We start from the raw sequence: 19,492 nt of genomic DNA, 5'->3' as shown, positions 1-19,492 counted from the left end.
GTAGTGGATGGTTTAATATGTTCAGATAAAGGATAAGTAGTGGATGGTTTAATATGTTCAGATAAAGGATAAGTAGTGGATGGTTTAATATGTTCAGATAAAGGATAAGTAGTGGATGGTTTAATATGTTCAGATAAAGGATAAGTAGTGGATGGTTTAATATGTTCAGATAAAGGATAAGTAGTGGATGGTTTAATATGTTCAGATAAAGGATAAGTAGTGGATGGTTTAATATGTTCAGATAAAGGATAAGTAGTGGATGGTTTAATATGTTCAGATAAAGGATAAGTAGTGGATGGTTTAATATGTTCAGATAAAGGATAAGTAGTGGATGGTTTAATATGTTCAGATAAAGGATAAGTAGTGGATGGTTTAATATGTTCAGATAAAGGATAAGTAGTGGATGGTTTAATATGTTCAGATAAAGGATAGGTAGTGGATGGTTTAATATGTTCAGATAAAGGATAGGTAGTGGATGGTTTAATATGTTCAGATAAAGGATAAGTAGTGGATGGTTTAATATGTTCAGATAAAGGATAAGTAGTGGATGGTTTAATATGTTCAGATAAAGGATAAGTAGTGGATGGTTTAATATGTTCAGATAAAGGATAAGTAGTGGATGGTTTAATATGTTCAGATAAAGGATAAGTAGTGGATGGTTTAATATGTTCAGATAAAGGATAAGTAGTGGATGGTTTAATATGTTCAGATAAAGGATAAGTAGTGGATGGTTTAATATGTTCAGATAAAGGATAAGTAGTGGATGGTTTAATATGTTCAGATAAAGGATAAGTAGTGGATGGTTTAATATGTTCAGATAAAGGATAAGTAGTGGATGGTTTAATATGTTCAGATAAAGGATAAGTAGTGGATGGTTTAATATGTTCAGATAAAGGATAAGTAGTGGATGGTTTAATATGTTCAGATAAAGGATAAGTAGTGGATGGTTTAATATGTTCAGATAAAGGATAAGTAGTGGATGGTTTAATATGTTCAGATAAAGGATAAGTAGTGGATGGTTTAATATGTTCAGATAAAGGATAAGTAGTGGATGGTTTAATATGTTCAGATAAAGGATAAGTAGTGGATGGTTTAATATGTTCAGATAAAGGATAAGTAGTGGATGGTTTAATATGTTCAGATAAAGGATAAGTAGTGGATGGTTTAATATGTTCAGATAAAGGATAAGTAGTGGACGGTTTAATATGTTCAGATAAAGGATAAGTAGTGGACGGTTTAATATGTTCAGATAAAGGATAAGTAGTGGATGGTTTAATATGTTCAGATAAAGGATAAGTAGTGGATGGTTTAATATGTTCAGATAAAGGATAAGTAGTGGATGGTTTAATATGTTCAGATAAAGGATAAGTAGTGGATGGTTTAATATGTTCAGATAAAGGATAAGTAGTGGATGGTTTAATATGTTCAGATAAAGGATAAGTAGTGGATGGTTTAATATGTTCAGATAAAGGATAAGTAGTGGATGGTTTAATATGTTCAGATAAAGGATAAGTAGTGGATGGTTTAATATGTTCAGATAAAGGATAAGTAGTGGATGGTTTTAGTAGGTACCTGCTTTTCTCTTCAGAGTAAACAACAGCTGAATCAAAATGGGTTTTCAAAAACTCCACGGCAAAGGACTCATATTCTTGTGCTTCCTGGCAAGGAGGCGGCAAGAACACTCCTCCGTTCGCCTACTAACTAAATGAAACTCTCCTCGACCACGTTTCTAGTTAAGGGAGGAGAGAGGATGGAGGAGTTGAGAAGAGGACAGACTTTTGTACAATTTGAGAATCTCCCATAGCTCCCGCTAGAGATCCACAGAGACCTATAACTACACACTGTCTTCCGATGGAGTAAACCATTTATACACTAATGATGTTAGTATAATAATTCTCATTACTGTAACGTTGCTGTTGGTCCTGGGTGCCAGTCAGCCTGAATGTTAAGGCTCTCTCTCCCTACCTCAACCTCCCTGGGGTGTATAACGGTATAACATTTTGTCTCTCTGTAAAACTGAGTTGTAACTGAATTACACTTTTCCTCTACAGGAAACTTTAATCTGGTTCCTCATTTCCTCTGTATATGCTACTCGGTTACCAACATCCTCTAACTACTGTAGCGAACAAAAAGTAACTCATTAAGAGAAAGAGACGAGGGCATTTTCTTTAAACCACTTGAATCCCGGACCAGGACAGAAGGTTTTGCTGTACCAGACCAGAAGGTTGTTTTGTAACACACCAGGCCAGAAGATTGCGCTGTATCCGGCTCTGTCCAGAAGGTTGTGTTGTGCACAGATCAGGCCAGAAGGTTGTGTTGCACAAGGCCAGGCCAGAAGGTTGTGTTGTACACAGATCAGGCCAGAAGGTTGTGTTGCACAAGGCCAGGCCAGAAGGTTGTGTGGCACAAGGCCAGGCCAGAAGGTTGTGTTGCATAAGGCCAGGCCAGAAGGTTGTGTTGCACAAGGCCAGGCCAGAAGGTTGTGTTGCACAAGGCCAGGCCAGAAGGTTGTGTTGCACAAGGCCAGGCCAGAAGGTTGTGTTGCACAAGGCCAGGCCAGAAGGTTGTGTTGCACAAGGCCAGGCCAGAAGGTTGTGTTGCACAAGGCCAGGCCAGAAGGTTGTGTTGCACAAGGCCAGGCCAGAAGGTTGTGTTGCACAAGGCCAGGCCAGAAGGTTGTGTTGTACCCGGACCAGGCCAGAAGGTTGTGTTGTACTCGGACCAGGCCAGAAGGTTGTGTTGTACCCGGACCAGGCCAGAAGGTTGTGTTGTACCCGGACCAGGCCAGAAGGTTGTGTTGTACCCGGACCAAGCCAGAAGGTTGTGTTGTACCCGGACCAGGCCAGAAGGTTGTGTTGTACCCGGACCAGGCCAGAAGGTTGTGTTGTACCCGGACCAAGCCAGAAGGTTGTGTTGTACCCGGACCAGGCCAGAAGGTTGTGTTGTACCCGGACCAGGCCAGAAGGTTGTGTTGTACCCGGACCAGGCCAGAAGGTTGTGTTATACCCGGACCAGGCCCAAACAACTGGTGTAGATCTTACTTTGAAATGAATCATTACAACCCCTTAACCAACAATGGAGTTCAAGAAAGAGCTAAGAAAATGTTTACTAAATAAGCTAAAGTAAAAAATGTACTTAAAAAGTAAGACAAAATAACAACTTGTCTACTGTATACATGGGGTGCAGATTAGTCAATGTGCGGGTTACATGTTAGTCGAGGTCATTTGTACATGTAGGTAGGGGTGAAGTGAGTAGCAGCAGTGTAAAAACAAAGGGGGATGGGGGTCAATGTAAATTGTCGGGTGGCCATTTGAATTGTTCAGCAGTTCTTATGGCTTTGTGGTAAAAGCTGTTAAGGAGCATTTTTGGACCTAGACTTGGAGCTCTGGTACCGCTTGCTGTGTAGTAGCAGAGAGAATAGTCTGACTTAGGTGGCTGGAGTCTTTGGTAATTTTTTGGGCCTTTTTTTGGGGCCTTCCCTCTGACACCGCCTGGTACAGAGGTCCTGGATGGCAGTGTTAGTTCTTACTCTGCTTATTTAGAACTCAAAGGACTACTGGTCAAATCTCAAACCAAGTTTATTCACCCACAGGGTCAAACAGCTGTTACTGGCCCAACACTAACCACATCAATTATATTTATACCTTCCACTGGGCAGAGTCGACTCATTGCATATCTCGACATCCAATACATCTCCGTTGCTAGGCAGAAACTTAAGTTGTGTGTGTGACAAAATGTGATGTGTGTGTGTTCTTTCTCCCTTCATGTGACCTGACCTGATCTGACCTCTGCCCCCATTCCTCACTAATCCACGGCTATCCACCCTTATCTGTGATCTCAACCATGTGATTTCCTTTTCCCTTATTTAGTAACTTTTAGGCTCCTCGTTCTTTTCCAACCTCAATTGGCCCCAACATATATTCCTCATACAAGTATTTAAAACTAGAACCCAACAGCAGGAAGCTTGGCCCCAGTGATGTACTGGGACGTAAACACTACCCTCTGTAGTACCTTACGGTTGGATGCCGAGCAGTTTCCATACCAAGCGGTGATGTAACCGGTCAGGATGCTCTCGATGGTTTTGATGTTCTTTGAAACAGGGCGGTATGACAGGGTGAAGTTGAATCTGTTATAGAAAAGTGTCACGTAGAGTAGGCCAGAAGGCTATACTGGAAAACCTAACCTCTATCACGTAGAGTAGGCCAGAAGGCTATACTGGAAAACCTAACCTCTATCACGTAGAGTAGGCCAGAAGGCTATACTGGAAAACCTCTATCACGTAGAGTAGGCCAGAAGGCTATACTGGAAAACCTAACCTCTATCACGTAGAGTAGGCCAGAAGGCTATACTGGAAAACCTAACCTCTATCACGTAGAGTAGGCCAGAAGGCTATACTGGAAAACCTCTATCACGTAGAGTAGGCCAGAAGGCTATACTGGAAAACCTAACCTCTATCACGTAGAGTAGGCCAGAAGGCTATACTGGAAAACCTAACCTCTATCACGTAGAGTAGGCCAGAAGGCTATACTGGAAAACCTAACCTCTATCACGTAGAGTAGGCCATAGAGGTTATGTTTTCCAGTATAACCTTATGGCCTACTCTACGTGATAGAGGTTATGTTTTCCAGTATAACCTTATCAAAATAAAAAGATGGCGGAGCCGCAAAAGTTCTTCTTCACTTTTTATTTACAAAGTGATTCCGGAACGAAAACAACAGTACTGCCATCAAACCTATACCTTATGGGCCAGCTAAACACAATGCTGCCCCATCCACAGTACTGCCATCTAACATATACCTTATGGGCCAGCTAAACACAATGCTGCCATCAAACATATACCTTATGGGCCAGCTAAACACAATGCTGCCCCATCCACAGTACTGCCATCTAACATATACCTTATGGGCCAGCTAAACACAATGCTGCCATCTAACATATACCTTATGGGTCAGCTAAACACAATGCTGCCATCTAACATATACCTTATGGGCCAGCTAAATACAATGCTGCCCCATCCACAGTACTGCCATCTAACATATACCTTATGGGCCAGCTAAACACGATACTGCCCCATCCACAGTACTGCCATCTAACATATACCTTATGGGCCAGCTAAACACAATGCTGCCCCATCCACAGTACTGCCATCTAACATATACCTTATGGGCCAGCTAAACACAATGCTACCCCATCCACAGTACTGCCATCTAACATATACCTTATGGGCCAGCTAAACACTGCTGCCCCATCAACAGTACTGCAATCTAACATATACCTTATGGGCCAGCTAAACACAATGCTGCCCCATCCACAGTACTGCCATCTAACATATACCTTATGGGCCAGCTAAACACAATGCTGCCCCATCCACAGTACTGCCATCTAACAAATACCTTATGGGCCAGCTAAACACAATGCTGCCCCATCCACAGTACTGCCATCTAACATATACCTTATGGGCCAGCTAAACACAATGCTGCCCCATCCACAGTACTGCCATCAAACATATACCTTATGGGCCAGCTAAACACAATGCTGCCCCATCCACAGTACTGCCATCTAACATATACCTTATGGGCCAGCTAAACACAATGCTGCCCCATCCACAGTACTGCCATCTAACATATACCTTATGGGCCAGCTAAACACAATGCTGCCCCATCCACAGTACTGCCATCTAACATATACCTTATGGGCCAGCTAAACACAATGCTGCCCCATCCACAGTACCGATATCTAACATATACCTTATGGGCCAGCTAAACACAATGCTGCCCCATCCACAGTACTGCCATCTAACATATACCATATGGGCCAGCTAAACACAATGCTGCCCCATCCACAGTACTGCCATCTAACATATACCTTATGGGCCAGCTAAACACAATGCTGCCCCATCCACAGTACTGCCATCTAACATATACCTTATGGGCCAGCTAAACACAATGCTACCCCATCCACAGTACTGCCATTAAACATATACCTTATGGGCCAGCTAAACACAATGCTGCCCCATCCACAGTACTGCCATCTAACATATACCTTATGGGCCAGCTAAACACAATGCTGCCCCATCCACAGTACTGCCATCAAACATATACCTTATGGGCCAGCTAAACACAATGCTACCCCATCCACAGTACTGCCATTAAACATATACCTTATGGGCCAGCTAAACACAATGCTGCCCCATCCACAGTACTGCCATCTAACATATACCTTATGGGCCAGCTAAACACAATGCTGCCATCAAACATATACCTTATGGGCCAGCTAAACACAATGCTGCCCCATCCACAGTACTGCCATCTAACATATACCTTATGGGCCAGCTAAACACAATGCTGCCATCTAACATATACCTTATGGGTCAGCTAAACACAATGCTGCCATCTAACATATACCTTATGGGCCAGCTAAACACAATGCTGCCCCATCCACAGTACTGCCATCTAACATATACCTTATGGGCCAGCTAAACACGATACTGCCCCATCCACAGTACTGCCATCTAACATATACCTTATGGGCCAGCTAAACACAATGCTGCCCCATCCACAGTACTGCCATCTAACATATACCTTATGGGCCAGCTAAACACAATGCTACCCCATCCACAGTACTGCCATCTAACATATACCTTATGGGCCAGCTAAACACAATGCTGCCCCATCCACAGTACTGCCATCTAACATATACCTTATGGGCCAGCTAAACACAATGCTACCCCATCCACAGTACTGCCATCTAACATATACCTTATGGGCCAGCTAAACACTGCTGCCCCATCAACAGTACTGCAATCTAACATATACCTTATGGGCCAGCTAAACACAATGCTGCCCCATCCACAGTACTGCCATCTAACATATACCTTATGGGCCAGCTAAACACAATGCTGCCCCATCCACAGTACTGCCATCTAACAAATACCTTATGGGCCAGCTAAACACAATGCTGCCCCATCCACAGTACTGCCATCTAACATATACCTTATGGGCCAGCTAAACACAATGCTGCCCCATCCACAGTACTGCCATCAAACATATACCTTATGGGCCAGCTAAACACAATGCTGCCCCATCCACAGTACTGCCATCTAACATATACCTTATGGGCCAGCTAAACACAATGCTGCCCCATCCACAGTACTGCCATCTAACATATACCTTATGGGCCAGCTAAACACAATGCTGCCCCATCCACAGTACTGCCATCTAACATATACCTTATGGGCCAGCTAAACACAATGCTGCCCCATCCACAGTACAGATATCTAACATATACCTTATGGGCCAGCTAAACACAATGCTGCCCCATCCACAGTACTGCCATCTAACATATACCATATGGGCCAGCTAAACACAATGCTGCCCCATCCACAGTACTGCCATCTAACATATACCTTATGGGCCAGCTAAACACAATGCTGCCCCATCCACAGTACTGCCATCTAACATATACCTTATGGGCCAGCTAAACACAATGCTACCCCATCCACAGTACTGCCATCTAACATATACCTTATGGGCCAGCTAAACACAATGCTGCCCCATCCACAGTACTGCCATCTAACATATACCTTATGGGCCAGCTAAACACTGCTGCCCCATCCACAGTACTGCCATCTAACATATACCTTATGGGACAGCTAAACACAATGCTGCCCCATCCACAGTACTGCCATCTAACATATACCTTATGGGCCAGCTAAACACAATGCTGCCCCATCCACAGTATTGCCATCTAACATATACCTTATGGGCCAGCTAAACACAATGCTACCCCATCCACAGTACTGCCATCTAACATATACCTTATGGGCCAGCTAAACACTGCTGCCCCATCAACAGTACTGCCATCTAACATATACCTTATGGGCCAGCTAAACACAATGCTGCCCCATCCACAGTACTGCCATCTAACATATACCTTATGGGCCAGCTAAACACAATGCTGCCCCATCCACAGTACTGCCATCTAACATATACCTTATGGGCCAGCTAAACACAATGCTGCCCCATTCACAGTACTGCCATCTAACATATACCTTATGGGACAGCTAAACACAATGCTGCCCCATCCACAGTACTGCCATCTAACATATACCTTATGGGCCAGCTAAACACAATGCTGCCCCATCCACAGTACTGCCATCTAACATATACCTTATGGGCCAGCTAAACACAATGCTGCCCCATCCACAGTACTGCCATCTAACATATACCTTATGGGCCAGCTAAACACAATGCTGCCCCATCCACAGTACTGCCATCTAACATATACCTTATGGGCCAGCTAAACACAATGCTGCCCCATCCACAGTACTGCCATCAAACATATACCTTATGGGCCAGCTAAACACAATGCTGCCCCATCCACAGTACTGCCATCTAACATATACCTTATGGGCCAGCTAAACACAATGCTGCCCCATCCACAGTACTGCCATCTAACATATACCTTATGGGCCAGCTAAACACAATGCTGCCCCATCCACAGTACTGCCATCTAACATATACCTTATGGGCCAGCTAAACACAATGCTGCCCCATCCACAGTACTGCCATCTAACATATACCTTATGGGCCAGCTAAACACAATGCTGCCCCATCCACAGTACTGCCATCTAACATATACCTTATGGGCCAGCTAAACACAATGCTGCCCCATCCACAGTACTGCCATCAAACATATACCTTATGGGCCAGCTAAACACAATGCTGCCCCATCCACAGTACTGCCATCTAACATATACCTTATGGGCCAGCTAAACACAATGCTGCCCCATCCACAGTACTGCCATCTAACATATACCTTATGGGCCAGCTAAACACAATGCTGCCATCTAACATATACCTTATGGGCCAGCTAAACACAATGCTGCCCCATCCACAGTACTGCCATCTAACATATACCTTATGGGACAGCTAAACACAATGCTGCCCCATCCACAGTACTGCCATCTAACATATACCTTATGGGCCAGCTAAACACAATGCTGCCCCATCCACAGTACTGCCATCTAACATATACCTTATGGGCCAGCTAAACACAATGCTGCCCCATCCACAGTACTGCCATCTAACATATACCTTATGGGCCAGCTAAACACAATGCTGCCCCATCCACAGTACTGCCATCAAACATATACCTTATGGGCCAGCTAAACACAATGCTGCCCCATCCACAGTACTGCCATCTAACATATACCTTATGGGCCAGCTAAACACAATGCTGCCCCATCCACAGTACTGCCATCTAACATATACCTTATGGGCCAGCTAAACACAATGCTGCCCCATCCACAGTACTGCCATCTAACATATACCTTATGGGCCAGCTAAACACAATGCTGCCCCATCCACAGTACTGCCATCTAACATATACCTTATGGGCCAGCTAAACACAATGCTGCCCCATCCACAGTACTGCCATCTAACATATACCTTATGGGCCAGCTAAACACAATGCTGCCCCATCCACAGTACTGCCATCAAACATATACCTTCTGGGCCAGCTAAACACAATGCTGCCCCATCCACAGTACTGCCATCTAACATATACCTTATGGGCCAGCTAAACACAATGCTGCCCCATCCACAGTACTGCCATCTAACATATACCTTATGGGCCAGCTAAACACAATGCTGCCATCTAACATATACCTTATGGGCCAGCTAAACACAATGCTGCCCCATCCACAGTACTGCCATCTAACATATACCTTATGGGCCAGCTAAACACAATGCTGCCATCTAACATATACCTTATGGGACAGCTAAACACAATGCTGCCCCATCCACAGTACTGCCATCAAACATATACCTTATGGGCCAGCTAAACACAATGCTGCCCCATCCACAGTACTGCCATCAAACATATACCTTATGGGCCAGCTAAACACAATGCTGCCCCATCCACAGTACTGCCATCTAACATATACCTTATGGGCCAGCTAAACACAATGCTGCCCCATCCACAGTACTGCCATCAAACATATACCTTATGGGCCAGCTAAACACAATGCTGCCCCATCCACAGTACTGCCATCTAACATATACCTTATGGGCCAGCTAAACACAATGCTGCCCCATCCACAGTACTGCCATCTAACATATACCTTATGGGCCAGCTAAACACAATGCTGCCCCATCCACAGTACTGCCATCTAACATATACCTTATGGGCCAGCTAAACACAATGCTGCCCCATCCACAGTACTGCCATCTAACATATACCTTATGGGCCAGCTAAACACAATGCTGCCCCATCCACAGTACTGCCATCTAACATATACCTTATGGGCCAGCTAAACACAATGCTGCCCCATCCACAGTACTGCCATCTAACATATACCTTATGGGCCAGCTAAACACAATGCTGCCCCATCCACAGTACTGCCATCAAACATATACCTTATGGGCCAGCTAAACACAATGCTGCCCCATCCACAGTACTGCCATCTAACATATACCTTATGGGCCAGCTAAACACAATGCTGCCCCATCCACAGTACTGCCATCTAACATATACCTTATGGGCCAGCTAAACACAATGCTGCCCCATCCACAGTACTGCCATCTAACATATACCTTATGGGCCAGCTAAACACAATGCTGCCCCATCCACAGTACTGCCATCTAACATATACCTTATGGGCCAGCTAAACACAATGCTGCCCCATCCACAGTACTGCCATCTAACATATACCTTATGGGCCAGCTAAACACAATGCTGCCCCATCCACAGTACTGCCATCTAACATATACCTTATGGGCCAGCTAAACACAATGCTGCCCCATCCACAGTACTGCCATCTAACATATACCTTATGGGCCAGCTAAACACAATGCTGCCCCATCCACAGTACTGCCATCTAACATATACCTTATGGGCCAGCTAAACACAATGCTGCCCCATCCACAGTACTGCCATCTAACATATACCTTATGGGCCAGCTAAACACAATGCTGCCCCATCCACAGTACTGCCATCTAACATATACCTTATGGGCCAGCTAAACACAATGCTACCCCATCCACAGTACTGCCATCTAACATATACCTTATGGGCCAGCTAAACACAATGCTGCCCCATCCACAGTACTGCCATCTAACATATACCTTATGGGCCAGCTAAACACAATGCTGCCCCATCCACAGTACTGCCATCTAACATATACCTTATGGGCCAGCTAAACACAATGCTACCCCATCCACAGTACTGCCATCTAACATATACCTTATGGGCCAGCTAAACACAATGCTGCCCCATCCACAGTACTGCCATCTAACATATACCTTATGGGCCAGCTAAACACAATGCTACCCCATCCACAGTACTGCCATCTAACATATACCTTATGGGCCAGCTAAACACTGCTGCCCCATCAACAGTACTGCCATCTAACATATACCTTATGGGCCAGCTAAACACAATGCTGCCCCATCCACAGTACTGCCATCTAACATATACCTTATGGGCCAGCTAAACACAATGCTGCCCCATCCACAGTACTGCCATCTAACATATACCTTATGGGCCAGCTAAACACAATGCTGCCCCATCCACAGTACTGCCATCTAACATATACCTTATGGGCCAGCTAAACACAATGCTACCCCATCCACAGTACTGCCATCTAACATATACCTTATGGGCCAGCTAAACACTGCTGCCCCATCAACAGTACTGCCATCTAACATATACCTTATGGGCCAGCTAAACACAATGCTGCCCCATCCACAGTACTGCCATCTAACATATACCTTATGGGCCAGCTAAACACAATGCTGCCCCATCCACAGTACTGCCATCTAACATATACCTTATGGGCCAGCTAAACACAATGCTGCCCCATCCACAGTACTGCCATCTAACATATACCTTATGGGACAGCTAAACACAATGCTGCCCCATCCACAGTACTGCCATCTAACATATACCTTATGGGCCAGCTAAACACAATGCTGCCCCATCCACAGTACTGCCATCTAACATATACCTTATGGGCCAGCTAAACACAATGCTACCCCATCCACAGTACTGCCATCTAACATATACCTTATGGGCCAGCTAAACACTGCTGCCCCATCAACATTACTGCCATCTAACATATACCTTATGGGCCAGTTAAACACAATGCTGCCCCATCCACAGTACTGCCATCTAACATATACCTTATGGGCCAGCTAAACACAATGCTGCCCCATCCACAGTACTGCCATCTAACATATACCTTATGGGACAGCTAAACACAATGCTGCCCCATCCACAGTACTGCCATCTAACATATACCTTATGGGACAGCTAAACACAATGCTGCCCCATCCACAGTACTGCCATCTAACATATACCTTATGGGCCAGCTAAACACAATGCTGCCCCATCCACAGTACTGCCATCTAACATATACCTTATGGGCCAGCTAAACACAATGCTGCCCCATCCACAGTACTGCCATCTAACATATACCTTATGGGCCAGTTAAACACAATGCTGCCCCATCCACAGTACTGCCATCTAACATATACCTTATGGGCCAGCTAAACACTGCTGCCCCATCAACAGTACTGCCATCTAACATATACCTTATGGGCCAGCTAAACACAATGCTGCCCCATCCACAGTACTGCCATCTAACATATACCTTATGGGCCAGCTAAACACAATGCTGCCCCATCCACAGTACTGCCATCTAACATATACCTTATGGGCCAGCTAAACACAATGCTGCCCCATCCACAGTACTGCCATCTAACATATGCCTTATGGGACAGCTAAACACAATGCTGCCATCTAACATATACCTTATGGGACAGCTAAACACAATACTGCCATCTAACATATACCTTATGGGCCAGCTGAACACAATGCTACCCCATCCACAGCTCAATCCAAAATGCCTCTCCATGAACCGAAAGAGAGGCTCCTTTTGTAGGGCTAGGGCTTTTATAGGGCTAGCCCCTCCCCTCAGAACAATTAACACTAATTAATTAAGCAATTATCTAGTCAAACCTACATTTTACATTAACTAAACATACTAAAGGATATATATTGCAACAGGTTTTTTTATGAAACAATATCCCAAGATAACATTTACAACATTACATCATACTACTGACAGTGTCTTTCAATATGACCATTTACATTAATGAACCATTTGGGACAGGCACTACAAAGTCAGCCCAATTCCCTTAGCTCGGGTCCTTATCCAGCATACCCGGAAGGTACAAAGATGGAGAGAGAGAGAGAGGAACAGAACAAACAAACAACACGCTCATCCACCACATCGATAAGTATAATAAATATTGCTTATATTAAATATGAACATTTGTCTGTTTATTTCTTTATACCATAACCGGTTACTGACATAAGTGTGAAATGTATGTACTAAGACGGAAGTTAATTTGTATGTCGACCCACATTGTTATCTTATAACATAGCAGGGAGGAATGATGAATGTGTGCGTGTGTTAATTAAATTACCAAATGCTGCTCGCGGCCAGTGACGGACTTCTACGTCACAAAAAGGAACCACCATGTTTGGTGCAGATTCAGCCACCTCACTTTCCGTATGTACTCCAGGTTCCGATGGTCGGTAAGGATGAGAAAACTGGTCAGTCTCCACTTCTCTAATGCCAACTTCATCTCCATAGTTTCTTTCTGCAGGAGACAGTTTTTCAGGGTAGTATGCAGATGGATAAATTTTTTTGTGGATGGCCTTGACATTATGACAGGACGGCCCCCACACCCACTTCTGAGGCATCCACCTCCACGACGAAGGGCAGCATAAGATCTGGGTATTTCAGCAATGGGGCGGTGGTGAAACACCCATTGAAACACCCCTCATCGGCTGCAGAACTTGTAGTCCGTTTATGGTAGTTGGGACTGGCCATGACCTGACTGCTTCGACCTTCCTCTCCTCCAGAACCACTCACTGCAGGCTGATCCGATATCCCAAGGAGACGATGGCCTGATGAAACTGGCACTTCTCCACTTTGACGTTCAGATGGTTCTCCAGGAAGTGTCCCAGGACTACCCGGATGTGGGCGATGTGCTCCTCCAAGATGGCCGAGTAGACCAGGATGTCATCGATGTCCACCTGACACCCAAGCATGTCCCAGAACTCCTCGTATGTCTGGAACACTGATGGAGCATTTGCTAATTCATAAGGCATCACCTAGTTCTTGTAAGGCCCAGACATTGTGCTGAAGGCCTTCTTCCATTCGTCCCCCTCCCGGATGTGGATCAAATTGTAGGCACTCTGCAGGTCCAGCTTAGTAAAAAAGTGGGGCTGTTCGATGGAGGCCAGACACCAACTGGAGGGAGTAGTGGTACTGGCATTGAGACCTCTGTAGTCAATACATGGGCAAAGACCCCACTCCCTCTTGGCCACAAAGAAGAAACCTGCCTACGCAGGGGAGGTGGATGGGCGAATTATACTCTGTTGAAGAGTCTCCTGGATGTACTTCTCCATAGGTTTCAGCCACCAACAGTCTTTTAGCAGGTCGATGGCCAGGGGCGATGAGAAGGAAGCCAGGTGGCACGGGTCTTGGAGAAAGCCTCCCGGAGATCCTGGTAAACCTGTGGGATGTCAGGTAAAGGAAAGCAGTTCTTCTGACATCTGGGTGCCCAGGCAATGATCTCCATCCTTGACCAGAAGATGGTGGGGTCGTGGCGCTGAAGCCACAGGAGGCAGAGGATGACGTTGTGTATTGGTGTCTGGATGATGAGGAATGGCTTTCTTGGTACAGGGGTCCTACGGTGATGGTACTATGATGTGTGTGATTGTCCCAGATCCCAGTGGTTGGTTATCCAGCACTTCATCTGGAAATGGAGAGGAGAACTGGTATCATGTTATGTTCAGGGAAGAGGCAAGGGCCTGGTCAATAAACTTCCCAGCGGCACCGACCCCAGGAGACGAATGATCATGTGGCTGTACCTCGAGTGACTCCCGGGTTGGGATGTAGCTGACCACAACAGGGACCAGCTGTCTCCAACGGCGTCGCTCAGCCACGGGGAGGCATGTGGCCCCTACCTGCATGGGTTCAGGCTCAGAACGGTCAACAAAGGATGGAGAGAGCGAAGCAGGTTATCCAGAAAGATGGCCAACGCGATGAGAGCGTCCAATGAGAGAGTGTCGTCTCGGCATGCCAACTCTTATTTAGAAGGCTCTGCGTTCCTATGCGTCCCTATTGAGCAGTGAATGACATATCAACCAGATTCCTTTTTCTATGGCTTCCCTAATGTGTCTAGTGTCACAATACATAGTTTCAGGCTTTTATTTTGAAAAATGAGCCTGAACGTCAACATTGCGTCAGTGGTCAGCTGAAGTCTCTCAGTGTTTCTCTCTATCCTACTAAGAAGACACCAGTCCCAGTTGCTATGTTATCGAATAGAAATTTGAAAAACACCTAGAGGTTTGATTATAAACAACGTTTGCCATGTTTCTGTCTATTATGGAGCTATTATGGAGCTAATTTGGAATATTTTTCGGCGTCAAACGTGAAGAACAAACGGAGCTATTTCGCCTACAAAAATATTATTTTTGGAAAAAAGGAACATTTGCTATCTAACTGGGAGTCTCTTGAGTGGAAACATCCGAAGCTCATCAAACGTAAACAATTTAATTTGATTGCTTTTCTGATTTTTGTAACCAGGTTGCCTGCTGCTAGCTAGTCATAATGCTATGCTAGGCTATCGATTAACTTACACAAATGCTTATCTTGCTTTGGCTGTAAAGCATATTTTAAAAAATCTGAGATGACAGGGTGATTAACAAAAGGCTAAGCTGTGTTTCAATGTATTTCACTTGTGATTTCATGAATAGGAATATTTTCTAGTAATATTTATGTCCGTTGTGTTATGCTAATTAGTGTCAGTTGATGATTACACTCCCGGACCCGGGATGGGTAGTATAAGTATGCTCTCTCTAATTCTTTCTTTCTCTCTTTTGGAGGACCTGAGCCCTAGGACCATGCCTCAGGACTACCTGGCATGATGGCTCCTTGCTGTCCCCAGTCCACCTGGCCGTGCTGCTGCTCCAGTTTCAACTGTTCTGCCTGCGGCTATGGAACCCTGACCTGTTCACCGGACGTGCTACCTGTCCCAGACCTGCTGTTTTCAACTCTCTAGAGAGAGCAGGAGCGGTAGAGATACTCTTAATGACCGGCTATGAAGAGCCAACTGACATTTACTCCTGAGGTGCTGACTTGTTGCACCCTCAACAACTACTGCGATTATTATTATTATTATTATTATTATTATTTGACCATGCTGGTCATTTATAAAACATGTGAACATCTTGGCCATTTTCTGTTATAATCTCCACCCGGCACAGCCAGAAGAGGACTGGCCACCCCTCATAGCCTGGTTCCTCTCTACGTTTCTTCCTAGGTTTTGGCCTTTCTAGGGAGATATTCTTAGCCACCGTGCTTCTACACCTGCATTGCTTATTGTTTGGGGTTTTAGGCTGAGTTTCTGTATAGCACGTTGAGATATCAGCTGATGTAAGAAGGGCTATATAAATACATTTGCTTTGATTAGTTTCCTGTCTCTCTGTGCCAGTTCTTCTTGTATGTTTATCAAGTCGACCAGCGTGTTCTTCCCGTACTCCTTTTGCTATTCTCTTTTTGATTGTCTTCCTGGTTTTGACCCCTGCCAGACTCTGGACTACTTTCCCGCCTGCCTGGTCATCCTGCCTGCCCTGACCTTGATTCTGCCTACCCTTCGGTACTTTTGCCCGTCCACGACCAATCTCTTGCCTTACCCCTTTGTATTAATAAATATTGTACGACTCCAACCATCTGCCTCCTGTGTCTGCATCTGGGTCTCGCATTGTGTCATACTGTTGACTGCTGCTTCCATTTTATTTCCTTGTATTGCCACTGCTATATCATCAAATTAATTATCTAAGTGAGTCTCAGAAATGGCTAATATATGAATTATCTTAAATTGGCAAGTTATTGATTTCATGAACCTTATTTCAAAGGCTACATATATTAATATGGGCTACATATATTAATATGGACTATGTTCAGCCCTTTCCTGGGGAGCTGATCAGAGATAGACATAATATGTTAAAGAGCAAACAAAGCAAGGGAAAGACATATACATTCAGCAGTCCATTAATCAGTTGGTGTGTGGTGTGTGTGTGTGTGTGATGCAGGGGTTGAAGCTACAAACTCAGGGAGGGAGAGAGAGCGAGAGAGAAGGTATGTGTAAGAGAGGGAGAGAGTAAGAAAGAGGGAGAGTAAGATAAATATTATGAGAGCGATAGAGAATAAGAGAGGGACAAAAGTAAAGAGAGAGTAAGAGATAGAAAGTGTGTGTGAGAGAAAGAGTCTGAGAGAGGAAGTGGAAGAGAGAGAGACCTAGGAGGTGTAGCAGAAGTTGTGTGATTGTATCAGTGTGTCCCAAAGCAACAGTACTCTGAGGCTGAAGCAGAGCAGCAGGTTCTATCATCTGTCAGGCAACAGTCTGCAGGTTACGGTAAGAAACTCTCTGTATATATGAACAAACCTCTGAATACTGAATGGTATTAAATTAACTTTATATTTACCATTGATTGAGCTGCCCTTCTTGAACAGGGCTCCCTTGTGGTCTGCTGACTTCAATAGGGAACCCTTCATCTACTGTTTGATAATGCCATCCCTCAGTCACTGTTTAAACTGGAACAACTTCTTATTAGGTAAAGTGTCTGAGCAGAGATTACATGTCTAAGGCCATAAATATGTCAACACCTAGGGAGCAATGCTTACTGGTTCACACTGTGTTAGTAAATCAATAGGTTTGGATTTTTTTTATTTAACTAGGCTAAGTCAGTTAAGAACAAATTCTTATTTACAATGACAGCCTACAGGGGACTGCCTTGTTCAGGGGCAGAACAACAGATTGTTTTGCCTGGTCAGCTCGGAATTCAATCCAGCAACCTTTCAGTTACTGGCCCAACACTCTAACCACTAGGCTACCTGCCACCCCAGGTGTTTGGCTGAGCTGCGTGTGTGAGATTAGAAATTAAAGGTGTGTGAGTCTGACCTAGGACAGACAGACAGGCCGGCAGACATATATAGAGATAGGCAGGCAGACAGACAGACTGCTGAGTTGCAGAACTGAGATGATTTCAGATGATGATATCTGATTGGCGGTTTTACAGCAGTGTAGAAACCTATCATTTTAATGTCATATGTTGAACAATGTTGAACATCCTGTATATAATGCTGAACTGTTATGGACTACGGAGTTTCTCTAAGCTCTCAATCGGGGCGGCATGATGACAAAGTTTCATGACAAAATTTTCACACGGGACTGCCGCACCAAAAATGTATTTTATGATGCTGCATAAATGATGTAATATGCCAGGGAGATATGTATACTGTAGCTAAGAAAGTAATACTAAGTGTATGTTGTGTAGTAAGCTTGTCACGCCCTGACCTTAGTATTCTTTGTTTTCTTCATTATTTTGGTTAGGTCAGGGTGTGACATGGGTGATATGTGTGTTTTTGTCTCATCTAGGGTGTTTGTACTGCCTAGTTTTTTTTGGTTGATTTATTGAGTTGTTTCCATCTAGGTGTTTATGCAGGTCTATGGTTGCCTAGATTGGTTCTCAATTAGAGGCAGGTGATTATCGTTGTCTCTGATTGGGAACCATATTTAGGCAGCCATCCTCTTTGGGTATTTTGTGGGTTATTGTCTATGTTATCTTGCACGTTAGCACATTGTTTATATAGTGGTCACGCTCGTCTTATCGTTTTGTTGTTTTTGTTTAAGTGTTCTTTGTGTTCTTCCTACAATAAAGAGGAATGTATTCTAACCACACTGCGCTTTGGTCCACTCCATACGACGATCGTAACAGAATAACCCACCAACCAAGGACCAAACAGCGTGGTAACGGGCAGCAGCAGCAATCAAAGGACTTCTGGACTTGGGTGAAGATTCTGGAAGGCAAAGGACTCTGGGCACAGCCAGGGGAATATCGTCGTCCTAAAGCAGAGCTGGAGGCAGCGAAAGCAGAGAGGCGCCGGTATGAGGAGGCAGCATGGTGGCGCGGCTGGAAGCCCTAGTGGCAGCCCCAAAAATGTATTGGGGGAGGGCACACGGGGAGTGTGGCGAAGTCAGGTAGGAGACCTGCGCCAGCTCCCCGTGCTTACCGTGGAGAGAGAGGGCGTTGTACCGGGCAGGCAACGTGTTATGCGGTGGAGCACACGGTGTCCCCGGTGCGTGTGCATAGCCCGGTGCGGTACATTACAGCTCCTCGTATCGGCCGGGCTAGAGTGGGCATCGAGCAAGGTGCCATGAAGCTGGCTCTACGCATCTGGTCTCCAGTGCGTTTCCTCGGACCGGCATACATGGCACCAGCCTTACGCATGGTGTCCCGGTTTGCCTGCACAGCCCAGTGCGGGCTATTCCACCTCGCCGCACTGGCCTGGCTACGGGGAGCATTCAACCAGGTAAGCTTGGTGCTCCAGATCTCCAGTGCGCCTTCTTGG

At 45.0% G+C, this 19,492-nt stretch overlaps 1 protein-coding gene across 1 annotated transcript in view; it reads left to right on the top strand.

The window, feature by feature from the left end:
* The first annotated feature begins 17,306 nt into the window (after positions 1-17,306).
* The window catches only part of LOC109880479 (cysteinyl leukotriene receptor 1), a 37,924-nt gene continuing 35,738 nt past the window's right edge, over positions 17,307-19,492 (top strand). Inside the window, exon 1 of the mRNA XM_031789447.1 lies at positions 17,307-17,495. The gene's annotated coding sequence lies outside the window, so the exon portion shown is untranslated. The remainder of the gene's footprint in view (positions 17,496-19,492) is intronic.

The sequence above is a fragment of the Oncorhynchus kisutch genome, linkage group LG15 (genome assembly GCF_002021735.2).
Source record: "Oncorhynchus kisutch isolate 150728-3 linkage group LG15, Okis_V2, whole genome shotgun sequence".
NCBI classification, from domain to species: domain Eukaryota; kingdom Metazoa; phylum Chordata; class Actinopteri; order Salmoniformes; family Salmonidae; genus Oncorhynchus; species Oncorhynchus kisutch.
This window is presented reverse-complemented; position numbering and strand designations above follow the sequence as displayed.